The sequence below is a fragment of the Pan troglodytes genome, chromosome 11 (assembly GCF_028858775.2).
Source record: "Pan troglodytes isolate AG18354 chromosome 11, NHGRI_mPanTro3-v2.0_pri, whole genome shotgun sequence".
NCBI classification, from domain to species: domain Eukaryota; kingdom Metazoa; phylum Chordata; class Mammalia; order Primates; family Hominidae; genus Pan; species Pan troglodytes.
In genome coordinates this window covers 79,219,215-79,227,016 of record NC_072409.2, presented here as the reverse complement: position 1 = coordinate 79,227,016, position 7,802 = coordinate 79,219,215, and positions in this window count along the sequence as shown.

The following is a 7,802-nucleotide window of genomic DNA, read 5'->3' as shown; positions in this document are numbered from 1 at the left end:
CAGGGTGGGGTCCTGCTGCCTCTGGCCTGGCTGTCTTCCTTCACTTATTCCAAGCACACGCATTTCCTGATCTGGGCCAGTCCCTGCCCTGCACTGGGAACACAGGGGTGGATGAACCACAGCCTCTGCATCTGCAGGGGCAAGTGAAGTGTGGCAGGGCAGATAATAGCCAAGTCATGCGGTAAGTGCAGGGCTAAGAGCACCATGGATGCCTGCATAGCACCAGCTTAGGTCAGGGCATCCCGGTAAGGTGACAGCGGAGAGGGGACAGGCATGCCAGGTAGAAGGAACAGCATCAGCAAAAGCCTTGGCGGCAGGAAAGAGATGGGGTGAGTGGGATCCAGAGGTGTGGCAGAGGGCGTGCAGGAGATTTTAAGGGCCCTGAGTGCCAAGGTAAGGATTCTGGACTTTCTCTGGAGCCGCTGAGCAGTGCCATGACCCAGTGCCGTTTTAGGAAGTCAGGTCTAGTGAGACAGACTGGAGGTCGGGAGGCCAGGGAGGAGAGGGCGGGTGGCAGTGGGAATGAGGGCAGTGGCTCTGCTTGGTGAGGGAGTGTATGGGATAGCCTGGGGCCTGCCTTGACTTCTATACGTGTTTGTGCCCCCACATCCCCACACCAAGGCCAGTTTTAGGTTTATTCTGTGTGTTGTGAGCGAGCTCCGGAGAGGGGGCTGAAGCGACGCATTTGAGACCCCCAACCAATTTCTGCCTTTAGGACTATGATGAGAGGAGCAGCTCTTCGCTTGGGGTTCTTGGTACTTTTACCTGAATCTGTCCAAGGTGACTTCTGGAGTGAGTGTCCTAAAGGCAGGGGACAAGCCCAAGGGAGTGGAGAACATCACCAAAACCAGAGCCTCCTGGGTTTCAATCTCAGTCCCACCATTCAGAAGCTGTGTGCCCTTGGAGAAATAATGTCACCTCTCTGGGCCTCTGTTTTCTTATCTGTGAAGTGGGGCAATAGTGATGCTGCTCCTACAGCAGCTGTGAGATTCTAGCAAGCTTTACCTGGAAAGCATGTGGCACACAGAGGTGCTCAGTTACACGTCACTCCCGGGACCTTCGTCATCATCTTGTCTTCCCATTGGGATCAACGCATTGAAGAAACTGCAAAAGATTGCTGGGTGAGGTGGCTCACGCCTGTAATCCCAGCACTTTGGGAGGCTGAGGTGGATCACCTGAGGTCAGGAGTTCAAGACCAGCCTGGCCAACATGGTGAAACTCCGTCTCTACTAAAAGTACAAAAATTAGCCAGGCATGATGGTGCCCGTAATCCCAGCTACTCGGGAGGCTGAGGCAGGAGAGTCGCTTGAACCTGGGAGACGGAGGTGGCAGTGAGCTGAGATCAAGCAACTGTACTCCAACCTGGGCAACAAGAGTGAAACTCTGTCTCAAAAAAGAAAAAAAAAAAAGAAATTGCAAAGGATTGTTGTTTACCCGGCTGAGTAGCTGCATGTAAACAGCTTGAAGCTGGGGTTGGGGGAACTGTGGGGTTGAAACCCCTCCCTCTCTGTCCCCTGGAGTAGGACCACCTGAGATGGGGGTGAGGTTCAGGGGGTCTGACACCTACCTCCTGGGAGATGAGCATAGAGAGAGTAGTCTCCATTCCCCACCCATCCCTCTCCCTAGCCTGTCTCCTGCAACACTGTGCAGGAGGGAGCCAGGCTGGGGTGTACTACCATTTCACATGGGGGGAAGTGGGGGCATAGGGAGGCAATGGGACTCCCCAAAGTTTCCTCTGGAGCTGGGAGGGAGGCCTGGGTTCCTCTGTGGGGATTACAGAGGACCTTGAAGTCTCTTTGTGGCAGGCTGGTGTCATGCAGACAGGGGCAGGCAGCGACGTGAGCACTTCTGCCATCTCCAGTGAGGGATGCGCTGCTCAGGTGAGGAGAGCCTTGCTCAAGGTGACTGTGAGCTCCCGACTTCTCAGTGTGCTGGCAAATGGACCCCATCCATCCTGGGAGGGAGAGAGCCTGACTCTCGCCCCACATGGCCCGTCAGGGTGGCCATAAGCTCTCCAGGCGCCTGGGGAGCTCCCTCGGGACCCCAGCAACCGAAGACAATGCCTGGTTCCCAGCAGCCCAGCGCCTGTCGGGTGACCTTGAGGACTCACCTTCCCTGGTGGCGGCTGCTGGGAGTGGAGGAACAGGGCTCAGTCACAGGATGGAAGCAGGTGTGTGTGTGTGCGGAGTGTGGGTAATATGGAAGGATAGGCATCTCCCCAGCTCTTTTGGGGGGAGGAGAGCATCCAGCTGGGTATCCTCCCGGGTCCTACCAGCCTGTCAGGCAGGAGGGGGGACCTGGGAGAGACTGACTTAGGCTGACCTGGGGTGGATCGACCCCGAGGCCCTCCCTGAGATCTGAGCTGGCATCTGCTTCCGCACCGTCGTTCTGACTCCTCTACCCAGGACTAGTTACGGTCACCATCACAGTCAGTAGGACTGTCAATCATTGTTTTAAGTACTGATGTATATCCACCTAGTTGGTCCTCATTTTACATATAGGGAAACGGAGGCAGAGAGGGCTTAAATAGTCTAAGGTCACAGGGTGAACACGCACTCAGTCACTCCCTTCTGTGGCACTGCCTCAGGGGGCCACATGTGCTGGGAAATGCTGTTGTCCTGAAGCAGCTCAGCAACTGCTGGGTCAAGAGAGGGGCAGGTAAGGCGCTGAGGGCCTTGGAGGAAGGAGGACCATGACGACAGCTGTGTGGTGTGTACAGTTGTGTGGGGTGTTTGTGTGGGGTGCGGGGGGTGTATTTGTGTATGATGTGTGTGTGATGTGGCATATGTGTGGTGCGCGTGTATGTGTGATGTGGTGTATGTGTGGAGTGTGTGCATGTATGATGTGTATGTGTGGTGAGTAATGTGTGTGTTGTCTTTGCGTGTGATGCTTGTGTGTGGTGTGTATGTGGTATGTGTGTTGTGAGTGGTGTATGGTGTGAGTGGCATGTGTGAGTGATGTGTGTGTTTGGTGTGTAGTGTGTTTATGTGGTGTGTGTGCTGTGGTGTATGTGGTGTGTGTGTGTGATGTGTGTGGTTGTGTATGTGGTGTGTGTGATGTGCGTGAGTTGTGTGTGTGTGAATGGTGTGTGCTGTAGTGTAGGTGGTGTGTGTGAGTGGGGTGTGTCTGTTTTGTGCATGTGAGTGGTGCATGTAGTGCGTGTGTGCTGTGGTGTGTGTGAGTTGTGTGTGTGCTGTGGTGTGTGAGTGGTGTGTGTGGTGAGCAGTTGTGTGTGTGGTGTGTGTGTGGTGTGTTTGTGTGGTGTGTGTGGTGTGTGTGTGCTGTGGTGTGTGTGGTGTGTGTGTTGTGGTGTGAGTGGTTTCTGTGTGGTGTGTTTGTGTGGTGTGTGTGGTGTGTTTGTGTGGTGTATGTGGTGTGTGTGATGTGAGTGGTGTGTGTGTGAGTGATGTGTGTGATATGTGTCAGTGGTATGTGTGTGGTGTGCGTATGTGTGTGGTGTGTGTGTGAGTGGTGTGTGATGTGTGTGGTGTGTGTGAGTGGTGTGTGTGCTGTGGTGTGTGAATGGTGTGTGTGGTGTGTGGTGTGAGAGTAGTGCGTGGTGTGTGTGAGTGGAGTGTGTGGTGTGTGTGAGTGGTGTGTGTGTGGTGTGTGTGAGTGGTGTGTGAGTGCTGTGGTATGTATGTGGTGTGTGTGTGTGAGTGGTATGAGTGGTGTGTGTGGTGTGTTTGTGTGGTGTGTGTGGTGCGTGTGTGCTGTGGTGTGTGTGGTGTGAGTGGTGTGTGTGAGTGTTGTGTGTGCTGTTGTGTGAGTGTTGTGTGTGGTGCGTGTGTGTTGTGTGTGTTGTGTGTGGTATGTGAATGGTGTGAGTGGTGTGTGTGGTGTGTTTGTGTGGTGTGTGTGGTGCGTGTGCGCTGTGGTGTGTGTGGCGTGTGTGGTGTGAGTGGTGTGTGTGCTGTGGTGTGTGTGAGTGGTGTGTGAGTGCTGTGGTGTGTGTGGGGTATGTATGTGGTGTGTGTGTGGTGCATGTGTCCTGTGGTGTGTGTGTGAGTGGTATGAGTGGTGTGTGTGTGGTGTGTTTGTGTGGTGTGTGTGTGGTGCGTGTGTGCTGTGGTGTGTGTGAGTGGTATGTGTGATTGTGTGTGCTGTGGTGTGTGTGTGGTGCGTGAATGGTGTGTGAGTGGTGCGTGTGAGTGGTGTGTGTGTGTGCTGTGGTGTGTGCTGTGGTGTGTGTGGTGTGAGTGGTGTGTGCTGTGGTGTGTGTGATGTGTGTGAGTGGTGTGTGAGTGGTGTGTGTGCTGTGGTGTGTGTGCTGTGAGTGGTGTGTGCTGTGGTGTGTGTGATGTGTGTGCGCTGTGGTGTGTGTGGTGTGAGTGTTGTGTGTGAGTGGTGTGTGTGTGGTGTGTGTGTGATGTGGTGTGTGTGATGTGTGTGATTGTGTGCTGTGGTGTGTGTGTGGTGTGAGTGGTGCGTGTAAGTGGTGTGTGTGTGGTGTGTGTGTGCTGTGGTGTGTGTGATGTGTGTGTGCGCGTGTGAGGGAAGGAATTTCGGAGGAGGAGGTGGCAGGTGGCAGGTGGCGCAGGTGGCAGGTGGCGCCGGCACTTAGCCACCAAGGGTGGAGGAGGGCCTTCAGGAGGAGGAAACTAGCGGCGAGCAGGGGGTCAGAGGAGGTAAACGCTGTGAACATACCGCCAAGTCCGCATGCTGGGGGTGCAAAACATTGTCATGAAAGATAAGATTGGGGGGCTAGCTAGGACAAGATTGTGGAGGACACTGATTATCAAGCTGGAATTATGCAATTTCTGTCGAGAGCACCTGGTCACCACCGCAGGTCTTTAAGCAGCTATGGATGGGAGGCGACCCTGGCAGCGGCGGGCGAAGATGAGTTAGAAGGGGACAGGAATGAGACAAGAGGAAGGGAGGGAAGAGACGAGGTGGGGAGGACGGGAAGGCGTGCAGGGAGGGGGCCGGTGCGAGAGGGACATGGGATGGAGTCCACAGGGGAAGAGCTGGGGACTCCAGGTTTTCTGGTCAAGAGAGACTGGAGACGCCACTGACAGAAAGAGGAGGAACAGGTGTGGGGAGAACTGATGTTTCTTCGACCAGAGCCATCTGCGGAAACATCGTCTCCTCCGTGGGGCCCAGCTTTCATTCCTCACAGCAGTGATCACTGCATGGCAAACAATCACATTCGTCTCTTATTTGTTTTTTGTCTTTGCTCAATCAGCATATAAGAGAGTACGAATTCCATCTGCCGTGTTCACAGCGCCATCCCCAGAACCTACAACAGTGTCGGCTTCTAGTAGGTGATCGCTAAATATTTTTTGAGTAAATAAACGAATGACTCATGTCGTGCTGGAGGGGGACTGTGAGACAAGCATCCAGCAGAACTGGAGATCTCCAGGAGGGACGTCTGAGCAAACAAGAATGTCCCACACGTGGAGGTCACTAAGCCCAGGCTGTGTCTGAGATGGTTCTAAGAGAGTAAGAGAGAATGGACAGAAAGAAACCGGATCACCTCCTGTGCCCCCAGCGCCTGCACAAAGCCTGGCACACAGCAGGTGTTGCGTGTTGGTTGACTGAATTAATAGATGAACCTGCTCTTCGGCGAGGAGTGAGCCTTCCTGTGCATAAGGGGCTCGAGCAGGAAGACAGCTGGCCGAGAGCGTGCGCTGGGGTCCAGAAGGTTGCCTCAGCTTCACAGGTGCCCATGGGTAACGTGTTGTGGTTCCCCGGAGACTCTGGGCGGGAGGAAGTGGGACCATAGAGAGGGGCCCACGTGGGTAGAGCGTCTACCTCCGAGAGGTGGAACTTCATTGGGCGAGTGGGTAGCCAATGAGGAAGCTCCCTGAGGAAGAGCCCGCCCCTGGAACTGGGCCGAGGCACCGCCTCCGCGGAGGAAGCCCCGCCTCTCCCCGTCCCTAACCCGGGTGCCCCAGAGGCGAACTGTCGGGACTCCCGGGCTGCTTGGTGGCCTGAGAGGCCCCCGAAGGGCTCTGGGCTGCGCCTTCATCCGCTGCTTTCCTGTGTGACAACCCCAGACCTCATCTTTCAGGGGGTCTCCATTGCCTCAGGTTCCTCTTTTTTTCGAGACGGAGTTTCAGTGTTGACTCCCAGGCTGGAGTGCAGTGGCGTGATCTCGGCTCACTGCAACCTCCACCTCCCGGGTTCAAGCGACTCTCCTGCCTCAGCCTCCCGAGTAGCTGGGATTACAGGCGCCCGCCACCACGCCCAGCTAATTTTTGTATTTTTAGTAGAGACGGGTTTCACCATGTTGGCCAGGCTGGTCTCGAACTCCTGACCTCAGGTGATCCACCCGTCTGGGTCTCCCAAAGTGCTGGCATGAGCCACCGCGCCTGGCAGGTTCCTTTTCATCTAGAAAGAGGCCTTCAAGGGTTAGCTCTGGTTTAACAAAATGGATTCAGTGCTTCCTGTACCAGGCGCTGGTCTAGGCTCTTTTTTGCTTTTTCTTTCCCTCCCTCCCTCCCTTCCTTCCTTCCTTCCTTCCTTCCTTCCTTCCTTCCTTCCTTCCTTCCTTTTTTCCTTCTCTTCTCTTCCCTTCTCTTCCTTTCTGTTTCTTTCGCATAATGCATTTATTTTGTCATACTTTTAGTGACACGGGAACTTTCAGAATGCAGACTTGAAGATACACGGTGATCTATGTGAATGGTCTGGGCTCTGAGGAAACACCTTCAGACCCTCTCCTCATGGGCCTCACCATCTATGGGTGGAAACACAGTAAACAAACCCGCAGTCTCTTCTATAATTACACATTGAATAAGTGTGTCAAGAAACAAAATAATGGGGCATAATTCAGGTAGCAATACTGGGAAAGTGACATTTGAGCTGAACTAGAGAGCAGGGCACCATTGGCAGTTGGAGAAGTCTCCACGCTGAGGGAACAACATGAGAGAAGTCCCCAAAGCTGAGATGAGTGTGCTGCATGTGGGGCGAAGCAGCCAGGCTAGACGGGGAGGTCCGAGGTAAGAGCAGAGGAGAGCAGGCCGTGCAGAACTCCTTCCACTGTTTTTATAATAGGAGTTTAGGTGGCTTTTTTCTCGGGATACTGGGAAGCCACTGAATATTTTTACAGGGAAGCACCATGTGATTTTCAAATAATTACTCTGACTTTGTGTGTAGAACAAGTTGGGGAAGAGCAAGAAGATTTCTGTTGAGATGGCTGAATTTTCCTCTTTATGGCAATTAGAGGCAATTTGAGATGAGGCAACACCCAGAACCTTGAGTTGAAGGGCAGTACATCAGAAGAGGCACGGATTATCCCTAATCCTCTCCAGAAATATATGAGCTTGCGTGTGGCCTTGGGCAAACGACTTTCAGGACTGAGAGAAGGAGTGGAGGGAGGGGGGAATGCATGGGATGTCTCACAAGCCACATAGGTCTGCCCAGGTGTCCCGCATATCCCAGTGCATTCCCTATAACCTGTCCCAGAGTGGTTTTCCTTTTCTATCACAATCCCAATTTTCCCAGCTGAACCCTTCTCCAGTCCTGGGCTGGGTTCTGCCATTTCCTTGCTAGAAGCCCCCAGCCTTCTTGCTTCCATTTTCTGGTTTCTGAGAGGCACTTGCCTGTAAGAAATCTGACTCTCTGAATCCATAGTTGAATCAGGATTCAAGCAGTTCATAGCAAGTGAAAAATGTCCTGTCTGGCCACCCAGCAGTGATTGGAGAGGAGGCTGAGTTGATGGTCCTCCAGGCTGTACAGACCATGAGAGCAGGGATGTAGCAGGTCCTCAATAAGTTACTTGTTGTTTGGATGGTACCTTCATCATGATGTATCAATTCTAACGTGCCATCAACTCTAGGAAACACTGTCAATTCATCGAC